Source organism: Melospiza melodia, chromosome 3 (genome assembly GCF_035770615.1).
Source record: "Melospiza melodia melodia isolate bMelMel2 chromosome 3, bMelMel2.pri, whole genome shotgun sequence".
Lineage (NCBI taxonomy): Eukaryota > Metazoa > Chordata > Aves > Passeriformes > Passerellidae > Melospiza > Melospiza melodia.
The window spans coordinates 51736868-51751814 of record NC_086196.1 but is presented as its reverse complement, the minus strand read 5'-3'; the positions used below and the strand labels follow the sequence as shown (position 1 = coordinate 51751814).

Sequence of the window (14947 nt, the reverse complement as noted above, 5' to 3'; positions counted from 1 at the left end):
CAGCAGCAGATACCCTAAATTTCACTGATCACATGGAGAAAATTTTACAGCTACCAAACATTGACCATTGTTATCAGAGAAGGAGCAGTGCAGTCTTCCTGTCTTTGCTTTGCTAGACCCATGTCCCTTGAGCAATAACTCATGGACTTGAAAAAATTAAGCTGATGGCAAATATATTCTTTCCATTAATAGCTTACACACATCTTCTCAAGCAGCCACTCTTCAGTGTGTGAGTAATTTCAAAATCATAGTTATTGGTGCCATTTCCAACTTTTTTTTTGATTGTTTCTTTGTTTCTTACCATAATGTACTTGGAAGCTTTGCATAATGCAAATGCATTATGCAAATGCATAATGCACTCTCAAGCAAACACTTGAGAGTCATTGTGTAAGTCCTGTAAATCCCAAGTATCTCATGGTGGTCATGCAGGAATATTTTGTTTACTCTGTGCCCTGCTCTAAGGTCTGCATAAAAAATTGGGGAAGTGCTTTTGAGTCTCCTTGATCTTTCAGTCTAAATAACTGCTATAGTTTGGTTGAAAATTTTTGCATCTCATTTCCCTTCTGTGGCTCACACACCCCTTAGGGTCCTACAAGTCTTGTATCAGCCTTGATTAATGGAGATGTTTGAGATCAAAACATAGAAAGGTTGGACATGCAGCAAGTAAAAATGAGCTGTTGTGCTTATTTTACTGGGCTCAGCTCTGTTGTGCTAACCTAGAGAGAGCTGGCAGGGTGGTGGGACTGAGGGATGAGAGCCTTTCAGCAGCTGCTGGCCTCACACTCTGCCCCTTGGATTAGATTTGACTTGCATTGTTGTCCAAGCACAGAGAAATGTGGGAAGCAAATGCAGAGTTATGCATAAAATGTGTGTGTGTGCTTGAGTGTGTCTCTGTGGATACACCCACACACACAATTAAAAATTTTCCCAAAGTTTTAACCACTTAATGATTTGAAGATGTTTATATTAACCTAATACAAATGTATTTACACCTTTTAGGACATAAATAGCTCTGTGCAAAAAGCTGATCCTTTGAGATCAATGACAAAGGAACATCAAGAAGAGAAAACATCTAACTGCTCCATTGGTAGAAGCACAGTACCAGCTGGCAGGAGGACTCTTCATCAGGGAAGACTGACACCTTTTGAAACAGACAAAGTAAGCCATCAGCAAGGTCTATTTAAACTACCTTTATTTCCTTTTTATTATATCTTTTAGAATCTGTATTGGGATCCTGATCCTCACATGGCTGCTGCTTGGCCCTCTTTCCCTGGAACTGCAGATTTTTTGTCAGTAATTATCCAAGAGGCTGTTCATACATTGAGCTATTTAGACACCTGCATGGGGAGTGTGAGTGTATGCTTTAAAACCTGCCCCCATTGTCTCAGAACAAGTTCAGGGGTGATCACATGCACCAAGAATTGGGGCACTGCATGGGCCAGTGGTTCCCAGCGAGGCCAGGGGCTTGGAGAACCAGGGGCAGCTCATGGAGTCCAGCAGGGCTCTGCCTTTCCCACAGCCTGGGAGGAGGGCAGGCTGGGTGTGGAAGGAAGGGCCAGACCAAAATCCCAATTGTCAAAGCCCATAGTGATGAGACAGACGTGGGGTCATGACAGGAAGTCATCCCATGGGTGAGGGCTGGGATTTGGATTAGCCAGGTGTGTGACCAGGCACAGACATTACTACAGTGCAATCCACCATGGAGCCAATGAAACGCAGTTCCCAAGAGAAGGGATGGAGGAACTGAGGGGGACTTGGCCCTGTCTGAGGCTTCTTCCAGCTCTTCCATCCTCCATTCTTTCTCTGTGGAAGTTGAACCAAGCTTAGATACCTGTACAATATCCACACACAGAGAGCTAAGCTCCTAGGAAGAAGTGTATAGCATGCTCTTGCCACATCACTGATAGCTCCCATACTGAAGTGAAGCACGACTGTAAGCCAGGGCCTCTTCATTTTTCTTCAGGTTGTACATCAGACCTCTCCTACTAGAAGAAGGCATAATGGTAGGAAGTCACCTGGAGCTCTCTCACATCTGAGTGGTTGTTTTAAGGAGCCCAGCTCACCTTCCTGTGTAAAAGGTAAGATCTGTGGAAATCACCTGCCTGCTTATAGTGGTCTGCAAATGACTTGGAGAAACTGGTCCCCCAGCTCTTGACTCATAGAGAATGTGAGCCACTAAAACACATCTATGATTCTTAGAAGTATTGTCAAATTTGTATTTTACAAGAGAGAGAAAGCAGATTGTGCTGCCACCTACTTACTGAGTTTCTTGTCCCAGAGGTTCAGGAGATGGGACTATGGATGTGGACTGCATTTCCTTTTGGTCAAGGACAAAGCACCTTTGGGAGGATGGACAAGCTGTTAGCAAACCTTATCAGTGCAAGTCGCAATATATTGCAAGATTCTGAGAGCTAGCATCTTTAAAAAGCCTTTCTGAGATATGTATGGAAATACTATTCAGCAATTTTCATGTGCTTTTAATGACCCTTTTTGCTTTGATTTTTCTTACAGGGACACTTTTGCCCATTTCATATCGCTTAGAAGACATCTTCCTCTCACAAAGCTGTAAGTGTCTTCCTCAGGAAAGACACTTACAGCTTTGCACCCTGCAAGAACAATGAAGAAACAGAGGTATTTCACCATTTAACTCTATAAAATAGAGTTACAGTGAGTCTGTGGTATTAGTTTTCATAAACAGCATGCTAACTCCCATTCATTTGGCAGCAATACTCTCCTGTCTTTATTTTTTTTTTGCCTTTACTCCTTATATAAGTGCAGTCTTAAAAACAATATTGCAATGGCTTCAAATAATAGGCTGGATTCCTTTGTCAATATAGTTCTGCACAGCTGTTGAACATTAATAGATTTATGTTGTTAGTTAACATTTTAATTTTGTCTCAGGAAGGAGAAGAAGCTCTTAAAAAGACAGGAAAATTGCTAAGAGCTCAGAATAAAGTGGCTTTTGTGACCCCACACTAGAGAAATGGCATAACTGCTTATGAAAACAAAGTATGTACAGACAGTCCTCCTGCTTTTCTGGATGATGAAATAAAGCTTTGAGCTACTTAAAATTGCAGTTCTTACATGAGCAGCAATTGTGTTCTTCCCATCTGTGAGGAGAAATAAAGCACACTAAGAAAAAGAAAGTATTCTGTTCCCGCTTCCTATGCTATGCAGTAGACACAGCTTTAGAGATGGATCTGGCAACTTTAAGCATGGTGTTTATAGTTATTTAGTGAAGCATATCATTGCCCTGTGGGGAGCAGTTCTCCCTATGCCTTCAGATCCCATAATTCAAAATTCACCACATCTTTAAACTGTAATTAACATCAGCTCGTAACTGCCCTGGATGCTGTGTGCCAGATGTCACTTGACTTTAGGCTCCTTCACACTGCCAGACTGCAAAGAGCATTTATGGTAATGGTAAACTGGAATTGTAGCATCCAGAATAGCCCTTAGTTACAGAGATAGCACCACCTCACAGCTAACAGCCATGTAATTTGTTTTGGAAGAGTGACTCTAGCTAATACAAATACCTTTCTTTGCATATCAGTAACCCAACACCCAGAGATAGTTCTGCTCTCTGTTCCTGTGTTTATTCTCTCCATTTTGTGCAGCAGAATTTTGTCAGAATGCACTTTTATCACCTCATTTTTTGACTTCTGCTTTGCTATCTTTTGCTTTGCAAATGGAAGAAAACTAGAATTAATGTGCAACATTTCTAGTTACAAATAAAATATAAAAATTCATTGCAAATACAAGGCAATACCAGAAAGAAGAGAATCTTTCCTCTGTGTGTGAAAGTAAATAAAATTTTTGCATCATTGTTTTAAGTTAGTGAACATATTTTTAAAACATTTCTATTTATGTAACACTGACCTTGAAGTTTTCATAATACAACCTCCAAAATCAATATTATCTAGAACATCAAAGTTACATCAATAAAGGAGAAAGCATGGGGAAGAGGTGCAGGAAAAAATGGAATATTATGATGGAAAGGTAAGAGAAAATAGCTTTTTATTTTTGGCTGGGAGATATTCCCTTTTTTGTGAAAATTCTGATTAGATTGGAACAGTATGACAAAGCTGTAGTGCATCTTCTGGTTGCCTTCTTCTTTGAATATTACCAAAAGAGTTATACCATGGTAATCGATATATCCTGAACAGAAACAACTGCTACAGAATCATCAGGAAAAATTATTAACCAGAGGCTATGCTTGGTATGAAGTCTTCTCTGACTAGTGCCCTTTTTGTAGAAGAGCATATTAATGACATTATTGCCTGCTGTCGATAAGAAGTGTCAAGCAAATATTAGGTCTGTGCGTGCAGCCAAAATTAATTCTGTAGTACTGAAGGTCCATACAGGACTACTTGGAAATAAATGGTTCTTAACCTACCACATCAGCAATCTGCGCTAATTCATCAAGTTCAGTCATTTTGATTCACACAGTCCAGAACCATGCATCTCTCAAGTGATCTGTGTACCTGTGTGGAAGATGTACAAGCATATATGAAATGAGTCTGGTCAATAACTCACTAATGTTGGTCAAGAACAAACCTGACTGTTTTCCCTTTTGCCACAGGGCTGTGCACCTTATCGTGCTTAACATTAAAACAAAGTGGTGGGGTGGGAACTTGGAACCTGAGCTACAAGTAAGTTCATCTTGTGAAAAGAAAACTTCTTTTGTCCTCTTTTACACACAAAGGAGGCAAAAATAATGCTGTTCTGCAGAGATAACCTTCAAAATACAAAGATGTAGCATGACTTCCTTCAAGATCCAATTTAATTGGAAGGCAGTGAGTGTGGTGCTGCTCATTTCCTTTGACTTCATCTGCATTGGATGCTTTGTGTGTTTGAAGGTAGAAGAGGAGCTTTCTGATGGACACCTAATCCTCCCTTTCCACAACAGTACTAAAAAGGAAATTGATGCTGATGAAAGCATGACAATGATCAGCTTTTCCAATAGAGATGTGAAGAAGATCATGCCAGACCCAGGTGGTGGGTAACTTTTCATTTTCTTTAAGGAAAATAAAACGATTAACTGGTTTTCCAGCAAGGTTCTATAATTTATCTATATCTATCAATTCTGAGAGTAACTGATGAGGAAGGGTGTTTAACAACCCTGAGCAGTGAAACTGCATCTACAAAGACAAAGTAGAAAGCCATGAAGGTAACAGTCAAAGAAGGAACAAATAGGTAGGTAGTCAAGCAGGAGACTGAACAAAGGCAAGGGGCATGGGCAGCCATCTGAAGCAAGGACTGGTTTTTATACTTTTTCGTACATCATTTGTAGAGTAGGTAGCATGGAGGTTTCTTCCATGTGGGCATTATGTAAATAAAAATAGCTAATAACAGTGTGGACTAAAGTGGAAATTAGTGAGGCCTTTGCAGCACTGGGATTTTTAAAAATTAATAGTTCATGGATGAGAGCATAGAGGTTGGACGATGACTTTCATGTGCACACTGTTCTCTTGCACTTTACAGAGGTGAAAGTAGCATCATCTGGACACAACCATGAGGGTGAGCGAGAGGAAGGAACAGCAATGTGAACATAGCTACTTTTAGGGATGACAGATGCAGAATATGACCTTGAAATGACTTTTTAAAGATGGCTTACTTTTGAGCACATTGCTATGGTTGAATCTGCTTATGCAAATATTGTGAATATGCTGCTATCATCTCACTCTCCTTCCAGATTTATTACTATGCAGATGCACAGACAACTCACACTGCTTATCCGTATGGCCTGGAGGTGCTGCAGTTCCCTAATAATCAGATAGGTATGCAAGACCTCACTATGTGAACTCTATGTGCAGATTTATTTCTATTATGAAAGTGTAGTTTGAATTCTGACTCCAGCAGATTGGATGTTTTCTTGTCATTTCACATTGTCTTTTGCATTTCACTTTCAGCATATTCCATCACTTCACTTCTGAGTTTCCTCCTACAAAGCAAATATAATAATGAAATGTAAATGTAGTTCTTCCAATTCTGATTATCTGATTATGCAATTCTTTAATTTCTTTTACCAGTATTGTAAATATAATTTACATCCTCACTACACTGTCAAAAAAAAAAAAAATCCTGACCTAGCTTTGTGTAAGACAACCTGAAAGAACACTAGACAGACTTTTACATCATCTTCTGTACAGAAAAACATCATCCCCATGGCACACAAGAAATTGTGTTCCCAGATCACCCAGTGAAATGCCTCTACAGTGATGGACTGAAGGAAACTTCTTTCCCAGATGGCACAGTAGTAAAAGTAGAAAAGTAAGTCCTGTGTAACTAACAGGGACCACATTTTGGACACAGGTACAACAACACTGACATTTAGAACTGTGGCTGGATTTTGAATAGCTGGGAAAATTCCAGATGAAGGGGAAAAGGATTGATGAGATAACCCTTGTTATCTAACAAGGCTTTTGCAAGAATGTAGCACTGAAAATTCACTTCCACCTGAATGATAGGTGACAATTCACCACTGGCAAAATGACTGTAAAATATTCCTCATTTAGTTCTATGTAACTTTACACTGGCTTTACAATAGCTTGGAGATCAGCAGTTGTCAGTGTTAGCAATGTGGGCACTAAAGGACTCAGGATGAGGGCTTCTGAGCTCTATCCCCAGGTGTTTGGCTCCCCCTCTAATATTGGGCAAGGACTGAGATTATCTCAGTTGGTTACAGCATGGTGCTGCTATTAAAACCAAGGCTGTGGGTTTGATCCCTGAAAGGTATCACTTAAGGGATTCACTTAAGAATTGGACTTGAGGGTCCTTGTGGGTCTCTTCCTAGTCACATTCTGTGAAGCTATATTGTCTCTCTATTCCTCCATGCAAAATGAGAAAAACAGCTTTGGGGCTCTTACAAATCTCTTCTGAGGAGGAGGAAGGATCCTGCTGTAAAATGGATTTTCTGCCTGCAAAATGCCTTGAGATCCCTGCATGAAGTCATGTAAAATTTGGATCTCACCATCCATTAGCTATTATTTTACGTATTGAAGTCTTTTTGTGAGACCAGATTTCTAATGCCATTCCATGTAAACCCTGAGGTTTTCCACCTGACATTATTTTCCTATTTCATTGAGTTGTGTTAGACAGCTCTGCAAGACAGGTTTATAAAAGACAGTGTTTTCTCATCACTTAATTCATTGCTACTTCTTCCAGGAACAGAGATAAACTAGTGGTATTCAGTGATGGCCAAAGGGAGAGTCACACTGCACAGTTCAGCAGGAGGGAGTGCCTGGATGGCACCGTGAAAACTCTGCTCTGCAATGGCAGACAGGGAACCAAGTTCTCCACTGGACGACTCCAAATCAAAGATGAGGAGGGTAATCTCATTCGAGATAAGAGGTGATTCTTCCCTGCAGAAGGCTGCACTGCACCTATGTAGCTTAAGGCATATTCTTGGCAGGTCAGAACTGTTAGGATGATCTAACTTGTGAAAATGAATGGATGGATCCATAGAGCTGAGATTACTTTGGCTCAGCAACTGCTGCTTAGATTGGAATAACATTACCTGAATGAAATGAAGACTGAAGGAGAGGCAGTCATGCCCTTTTTGTGCAGTCAACACTAAAACAAATGCCCACAGTATTTCTCACCAAAGGGTTTCTTTCATGGTACTGATCACACTTTTTCTAGTTTTTCTGCAATTTGTTGTGAAAGTGACTACAATGAAAAACTATGTTGTAAAAAGCCCAAATATACAGTATTTGTATGACCCCAAATATATTCAGTGCTGCCTTATGCTGACCTGTCACAGACATCTTTTGTGAAAAATCCTTTCTTGGGATTTTTCTCCCTTCTGAGAAGCTGTGGCCTCAGCAACAAAATGCAAACAACGGTTATCTGCTGCTGTGGAATGCAACAGGTGGATCCGTGATTGGTGTCCTGTGGATGTTTGGATTTACTGACCACTCACAGCAGAGCTGGCTCTCGCTCTCTGCTGGGACACGGAACTTTGTTATTCATTCTTTTCTATTCTTAGCTTAGCTAGCTTCTGAGAACTTTCCTTCTATTTCTTTTTAGTGTAGTTATAATGTAGTATATATATATCATAAAATAATAAATCAAGCCTTCTGATCATGGACCAACATTCTCGCCTCTCTCTTCATCTGCAACCCTTGTGACCACCGTCACACTGACCAAAATAAATCTACATGGGGTACTTATTTCCTGAGTTAATCATCAAAATTTTTGTGGAAATGATTAATGTTTTCTGTTTGCTTGTATTCTTTGGAGCAAAATTTTCCAGCATGTATCAAGGCTTATCCCGAGCTGGACATTAGACCAAAACCTGAGCAGGAGTGTGGAGAACAGTCACAGCTCTGGATGCTCCTTGAAACCAAAGTTATTAAAAAATTATATGATCATAATCTAAAAACTCTGCCTCATACATTTGAAAATAAAATGCAACATTTATTGCATCCTAGTGATTATTCTGGATCAAAGATCTGGATCTTCTGAATCCTTCTTCTTCCTCCAACAGTCTTTCCTCTGTGTTGCTTTGTCTTTGAAATAACCTTTCCCACTATTGTTTTTATTGTTCCCATAGTGCAAAAATATTTCTGGTCAGTGAATCTCTCCATCTGTAAGGTTCTTTGGATGGCACTTGATACTTAGAGGGATTAATAATTTATCAGATGCTGCTTTCAACTGCCTTCCCCATAGACTGCCTGTCAGAAAACCATATAATAGTTTGGGTTGGAAAGGACCTTAAAGATCATCCAGTTCCAACTCCCCCTGCCATGGGCAGGGTCACTTTCCACTAGATCAGGTTGCTCAGAGCCCCATCCAACCTGGCCTTCAACATTTCCAGTCAAGTGAGTTTTTCCAAATCACTGAAACTCTTCTCTTGTAGAGCTCAGCTCATTACCTGCCCACTGACTGAGATATCTGATTATCTCCTTATGCTCTTCAAATTCCTGTAGTAACAAACCTGCTCCCATAGCATCTGCTTTAGCCTTTTCTCACGCCTAAGTGCAAAAATGGCAACATTATGGAATTGCTCCCTCTTTTCTGTTTCCAGAGGCACAGACAATCAACAAATCACCACTCAAATTGCAGAGCATCTTTCAAAGAAAGAGCAAGAAGCATTGCTGATATTGATCATACACATACTTCAGTTTATCAATTTAATTATGAAGCTGTAATCAGTTTGATATCAGCTGGTGTAATGATAAACTTGTATTGTTTTCCCTTAACTGCTTCATAGTACTTCTGCTTTCAACTACTGTAATAGTTAATATATTTTGTTTTGCAAAAGAAAAGTGTAACTAAAATAAAATCAAAACATCATTCTTTTCCATGTTTCACTAAGAATTTCAGTTTGTTCTACCATATGCTGACAAAAACAGATCTATGTTGATTTTTTTCCTTAGTTAAGCATCATAAAAAAGTGAATGTTGCTGGTGTTTTCAGTTTGGTTGAGAAACTAGATATGATACCAATGTTCTATAAAGGATCATTGTTTTTATTTCCAAGAATTCCTCTAACAAAAGGTCCCTGTTTTCCAGTTAAAATGCTGACATTCTTTTTGTTTCTGTAGTAAATCAGAAAACAGATTTTGCTCACAGCTTTTAGCCTTAAATCACTGTTTACTATTCAATAACCTGTTACTGAATCCTTGAATCCTGTGGATAAGTAATCCCTCTTAATTGTAAACTAAACAAGCAACAATTTTGTTATCATGCTGCTTGCTGCTTGCTTCATTCATTAAGCACTGTTGACTCTACTCGCAGGAAACATTTTGGAATAATTTGGCCCTGCACGATGTGTGACACATGGGGAATATGTGCAAGGCAGTCCCTAGAGCTGTGCACAAGGGTGACCCTGCTGAAGAATTTGATCGCTTTTTGCCAACCTGTGTCCGACCATTGTTTTACCAACACGCGCTTTTTTCAGGTGTTATTTTATAGCATAATAATAAATGGATTTTTGACACAAAGGGCACACATTTGGTTTGGAAACAAGGAGGCAGCAAATTCACCTGCATGAATGACAATATCTGTCAGGTATAACTGAGAATCCTTCACAGATGAGTTCTGACACATCCCACTTTGTTTTTCACAGGCTGATTCTCACACCATCTCTCCTCCACCTTCCACTTCCCTCAGTTAACCAGAAGCATGGCTCTACCATTTATAGCTCATAGCTGTAGGAACAAAAATAACCCAAGAATAATCCAAATTAAGTGTGACTGCATATTGTGCTTAAACTGTAGCAACATATATAGCTACTTCTCGATGTTTTTTTGTCCTGGAGGATTTACAATGAAATTCTCATGAATCCTTCATGGAGATGGAACACATTTGGGAATTACCACTTTTGTCTTTTCACAGGTTTTCCTGGCATTAGCAAAAACATGCTACAGCCAGTTTTTTTCACATTTAAAATATGCAGTGACTTGTGAACAGAGCTAGTTCCATTCAGACAGCCAGGGGTGTGGGCCTCTGGTCCTCATCAGAGGAAATATCTGTGTGGTTAGCTCATAGTTGCAGAAGTCAGGTGTAGATAACCACCAACTGAGTTGGGCAGACTTGCATGGAGAATTCCCAGCCTCCAGGGATTTGTTTATTTTTAGCTTCACCTTTTGCTTGGAAGGGTATTTTTGGCATGCCATTTTTTTCTGCATCTAGGAAGTCAGTGTTTGTCTTGGAAGTGCTCAGGTAGTTTTCTTAGTTAGGACAGCCACCTTAGGAACGCATCCTCTTGCAGCCTGCAGGGCAGGTTGTGGAGAAGAAGCAGAAGTACATTTGGCCACCTTTTCATAAGCAAGTAAGCCAGGCACTCTCACCCGCTTTGCTCCAAGGCACACACCTTCTGCCAGCATTCATCCCAGCTACTTGGTTTGGCCTGGAAGTGTCAATCTGCTTGCAGTTCAGCAATACTGTGGAAAAGTTTTCTTCTCACAGTGTCATCCATGGAACAGCCTAAAAACAAGGCTGTATTTTGGTTGAGTTCTAAAAGCCAGGGTTTGAATTTGTCATAAACATTCTCATGGAGATGGAACTCCCACAGCTTCTAGATATCTCTTGTATCAGAATCACCTGCCTTCATTTCCATCTTACTTTAAGGTGACTTTCTGTGCACTGCTGCATTACCAGCACATAATACTAACTCAGTATGTTACCCTGCTCTGAGCAAATTCTCTTGGCTAAGGTCATAAAGCCCAATACAAAACCAACAGTGGACAGTAGGAAAATGCCTATTGATTCCAATGCTCTTTTCCTCCTCTGACATGTGCTGATTTAACTCTCTGATAATCTTCTGCTATTCCACTGATGAACTCCTCCCCAATTCCTGAGGAGCAGGGCACCTTCTTGTCTTGTCACTTCCCTCGCAAGGCAATAATGTTCCTTAGAAATACACATGGATTCTAAATGAAATATCACTTCCCACTGTATAATGGTAATGAGTGATGGATCCCACCTATTTTTATGAGTAGGAAATGCATTTTGAGCTACATTGCACAGAGCAATTGTCATACAGACATTTCATGAAATGTACTCCTCCCTACACAGCTAGTTCAACATGCACAAAACTCAAACTAAAGACCTGTCCAACTGGGAGGTGGTATAGAGGAAAAATGCCAATGGATCTGTAGATTTTTTTCTCTCAGTTTTATTTTTCTGGAAACCTACAGTGGTGAAACCCTGCAGTGTAATTGATCCTGAAGATTAGACTCCATATTTGGGGCAGAGTGTTTGTTGGATGAGAGAAGAGTTTGATCTGAAGACCATTCTGATAAAACATTAACATATCAACCCTCACCTTCTCTCAGAAAGCAGCAAGCAGAAAAATACAAAGTGAATGGTCTGTATGCTAGACAAGACCCTTTCATAACCTGTTATTTTAGTGGCACCTTTGCTTTTTCTTTTCAGATTGAGTTTTAGACTCCAGAATGAATTACCTCTGCCTTCCAAACAACTACAGGAAGAAAGGGAAAAAGTTACACCTGGATATACTGCCTTGAGCAACGTGCAGTTGAGTTGAGAAAGGACACTTTTCTGTGGAAAAAAGCCCTTTTATTGGAATAGAAAAGTTTTTTCCCAGAGAACAAATGTAATCTTTTGATAGCTTTAATTTAACTTTAATTTTCTTGTTTTGAAAATGTCAGAATATCCTCTTTTCATTTTTTAAGAGACAATGGTTCAGGAAGACTTTTTTAAAATGCCAATTTAGTTTTAAAACTAAAAGTCCAAATGTGAAATGAAATGCTTTGCCATTGTTAAAATGTAAATTAACATCATTCAAAAGTTTCACAAGTCACAGAACAGTTCAGGATTTTCATTATTTTATGTGAATGTGGAAAAAAAATTTAAAAATCTTTCAGGAAGGAAAAATATGTTTTTCTCTCCAGTCTCACATTTGTGGTTCTCTCTTATGATGTACCTATGTCATAGCTGTCCAATGCATAGAAAAATGTCCAGGAGGTTTTTCAGGGAGTCTGGGAAGCAGGACAGTGGGGTTAGAAACTTATTATTACTTTACCACAGGACTTTCTTTCCTGTGAATCATTTGCCCTGCAGTGCAAAATGGATTAAAAGTAGTCTGGACCATCTTACATTCTGTAGTGAGGGAATTGTTGCTTAAAAATAGAAGGGATTTGAAGCAAGCTTTAGTCCAGGGTGGGAAGAATAAGGCTCCTATTGGAAACAGACTTTAGGCATCATTAATAGCTGAGACTGTGGCCAAAATTTGAACTTCTGCAAACAATGACTTTCCATATAGCAAAATAATATGTAATTCTATATTCCAATACTAATATGTATATGAATATATTTAGTGATGTTTTACAATTAGACCTGCAGTAACCTTCCATCTCGAGTTCAAACTGGTGTTGGAAGGGAGGCAGCAAGATCTAAACTTCACTGGGATTATTCCTGAGAATCCCCTTATAGATAAGAGACAGTCTGAAGTTGAACTATCTTTAGTGAGAGCTTTCCTTGAGTGAGGGTTTTACAGGCAACAGGAGGTAAACGTGGTAAGCAGTTACTGAAGTATGGTCATGATTTAATAGGACTTACATGAAACACCATGAAGGAGAAAGTAGCCTTGCTCTGTCTGTGGCAGTCAGTCATTCTTTTCAGCCCCAGAAATTCGGGGACTTGCTGCTGAGCTTGCATACAATCCTAACGTGATGATCCCTGAAAATTATGGTTATTTTTGCTCCCACTGTCTTTCCTGGGAATTCCTTGCTTTGTCTGCTTATTAAACAGCACTATGTCATATGCTAAGAAAAAACAGAGTAACAAACAACAAGCAACCAGAAAACAAAAGAGACAAACACACCAAAAAACTCAACCATACCAAACTAAACAAGATTTACAGTGGCTGGTTCAAATCTTGGGGCAAACATTATTAAATTAAGAAAAAATTATGTAGTTGGACACAGCCAACTACATAAGCAGGTACGAATTTGGATGAGTCACCTTACAGACTGCAGTTAGCTTTGTCTTTTCTGCACTGCTTGACAGTGCTATTAGCAGTGGTTCTGCTATGGAACGTGCAGCCAGTGTGTGGTAAACTGTGTCATCACAGTCTCCACTAGGTAATCATAAATTAAGCTGTTGATAATGTCTGAACAATGAAGCTTTCTTTGCTGGTTTGTTCATATCAGCTTATATTAATGAACTTCTTTCATACCTCTGGCATTCAGGGAATGAAATTAAACTTCAACATTCAGGGAATGCCAGTTTACAGGAAATTGGCTTACCAAACCTAGATATAACAAATGTCTTCTTCAATTTCCCCGATAATTAAATGCCAAGAAAAGAAAACAAACCACTTTAACTAAGAAAGAACACCTATCCACTTTTGTTAAAGTTGTATGACATATAGGCAGAAGCTCTTGAAGTGCAATTATGAAGCACTGACTGTAGGATTAGGCATTGGTCTAAATGAATGAATTTCACTCACTTCACTGTGTTTAAATGTGTGCCCAGATGAACCCTCATCTTTTCACCAGCCTTCATTCCCAATGGGTTCTGTGTTCAGCCCATTCCTTAATTACTTGTAAACCCACCTGTGGGTTTGCAGACATTCTTCCACAATGCAGAAACTACCACAAGCTTCTTGTCATGTGCCCAAGTTTAACACCCACGTACTGCTGCTGCCAACCAGCACTCAGAGGCAGAGAGCTTGGAATCACAGAACCAGAATGATTCTGGTTCTGTGATCAGGTTGGAAGGAACTTTAAAGACCATTCAGTTCCTGCCATAGGCAGGGACACCTCCCGCTAGCTCAAGTTGCTCAATGCCACATCCAACCTGGCCTTCACCACGAGGAGAGCAGGATGCCATTCTCTGTGACACCATGGAACATAGAGCATTCAGTAGATAAGCATCAACAGGATTATTATCCATTGCCTGACTCTGAGCTCTGGAGGGTTTCAGGCACATGACTGGGGAGGGGTTCATCTGGCTACCTTGTCAAACCCCAAAGCTAGCGTCCTTTGAGGCAGCTACACCTGCTCCTGTTAACCTCACACACTCAGAGTCAGACTGATAGAAGTTATTGTTTCACTGCAAAATGAACACTGTTGTTGGGGGTGAGGCAAGAGCAGATGTCTTATGCCACAGCAACCTCAACTATCATTTATTTTCTTGCATTTTAGTGAATATATGTTGCTAGCTGAATTTCTGCCTAAATATTTTTTATCTATACTATGCAGCAAAATCCATACAGCCTTTATAATAAAAGAAACCATATCAGTTTTATAACTGTGTATTGGCCATGCATAACAACATAAGTGGCAATTTTCATGTAAGTCATGTCCAAGACTGATGAGCACCTTTATATTCATCCTGTTCCAGGCAAAAGCATGTCCATTGCATTGCTGCCTGCAGCTGCAGCTTTCATTCCCAAGGTAACCAAGTTTTTCCTCATGGTCCCTGTGCAATGGAAGAGCTGTCATTCAGGAAATTACTACATAAATCATGTG

The 14947-nt window shown here is 39.7% G+C and overlaps 1 pseudogene; it reads left to right on the top strand.

The window, feature by feature from the left end:
• Positions 1–7357, top strand: part of LOC134416584 (centromere protein J-like) — a 28898-nt pseudogene extending 21541 nt beyond the window's left edge.
• Positions 7358–14947: the final 7590 nt, after the last annotated feature.